This window comes from Taudactylus pleione, unplaced genomic scaffold (assembly GCF_031769625.1).
Source record: "Taudactylus pleione unplaced genomic scaffold, aTauple2 ptg000046l, whole genome shotgun sequence".
NCBI classification, from domain to species: Eukaryota; Metazoa; Chordata; class Amphibia; order Anura; family Myobatrachidae; genus Taudactylus; species Taudactylus pleione.
The window spans coordinates 12,103,070-12,104,864 of NW_028284448.1; positions in this window are offsets into that span (position 1 = coordinate 12,103,070).

Below are 1,795 nucleotides of genomic sequence, written 5' to 3' on the forward strand. Positions count from 1 at the left end.
GTTAGTGTGCCTTGAGGACCGAGGTAGGGAATCACTGCCTTATGGCGCGTACACACGGTACGATATCTATGAACGATAACGATATCGTTTAACTAGATATCATTCATATTTATGCAGTGAACGACCAACAATGCGTGTTCCTGAAGCAGCTTCTGATTCTTACCGTCCCTCTCGATCACTGCGATCCGTTGACGAAGGACTATTAACAGTAACTAGAATCTCACGGAATTCGACTGGGGGTCAAGGTCGAGCTTTCAGTTTTGTGGCTCCAACCTTTTGGAACTCACTTCCCCTCACAGTCCGAGAGGCCTCCACTGAATCCTTCAAAAATAGACTCAAGACTCACCTATTCACCCAAGCATTTCACTAATGTCCCTTGTTTAAGCTTATTTAGTATTTTGTACTGTAAATGTAAAGCACTTTGAGTGCTTTAGGAGAAAAGCACTATATAAATAACATTATTATTATTATTATTAGAGAGAGCACGAGAGAAAGACACATTGTAGTATGAGATCATCACTGGTATACTTTTACAAGAAGCTAATTTGTTGTTTATGAATAGAAAAAAATGCAGGATGTTAATGACAATGAGGTCCTAGGCCCTCATTCAGAGCCGCACGTTAACAACAGTACGCTCGTTGCGTTCCGATGTTGACTAACCACGCATGCGTCGGTGTTACACTGCGCATGTGCGTACGGCAGATTGCGAGCTTTTTTTCTCTCGTTCCTAAAATAGCGTACAGGAAGTGACATGTCAAATGTGATTGACAGAACAGGGCGTTTTTGGGTGTTGACGGGGGTGGAGATGAAAAAACGCAGGCGTGGCGAGGCGTTTTTGGGGCGTACATACATTAGCAGATGCGAACGTCAAATGTGTTCGGACCGTCTCATACGTCACTGGAACATCCGCTTTCCCTTCAAAATGCTCGCACAGCTTAGGGTCAGGATTACTCGACCACATTGGCGATGGCCTTCTCCTCCGTCCCGGGACTCAACGATGGTGCTGCGATTAATCGCGGCTGGTCAGTAAAGTAATTAGTGTTGGATTGAAAACCGGCTTGGTATGTGTTTGGAAAGCAGTTTATTGGGATAGCACAAAAGCGTACGCAGGTGGAAATCAGAGCTGCTAATGTCATGATTACACAATCAATTAGCGTACATTTTGGGTGTTTTATTTTGGCCACAATTTGTTGGTTATGGCCTATTGTAACAATAATGTCATCATGTTTTAATTAGCTCCCCTTTTTTTTGGTTTACTGTGGAATTTGCATCGCTATGTGATTTTTGAAGCGTTCCTTAAAGAGGCCTTTTTTTTTTTTTAAGAGGGTCAGTTTTTGCCTTTAGGGCCAGGATTAAATGTAACCCATTTGTACAATAATGTCACAATACAATGTCAGTTTTTTGTTTTTAATTTATTGTATAAACACCAACAAATTGGCCTAATATTTTTTGGCCTTTTTTTTGTGGCAAAGATATTTGTTAAAATAAAAAAAAATGCCATAACTGGTAACATAAACGTAAATACCAAATTTATAAAAATTTCACAAGAAAGGAGAGGGAAGTTTTGACCAGAAAGGAATATGAGCCAAGCACAGAAGGAGTGTGGGCAAAGTCGCCATTGCTGTCACCGTTTTCTCGCCCGTTTGGCTGGGTGAGGGTGGGCGCCAGACCGGGTCCGGGATGCCATCGGGCTGGCCTGTCCAGAGGCAGATGTTGTGGCCTCTGGACTAGGCACAGGGCTAGGCACATTTGGAGGATTGGCTGATGTTGTGCCAGAGGTGGAGGATCCGGATGT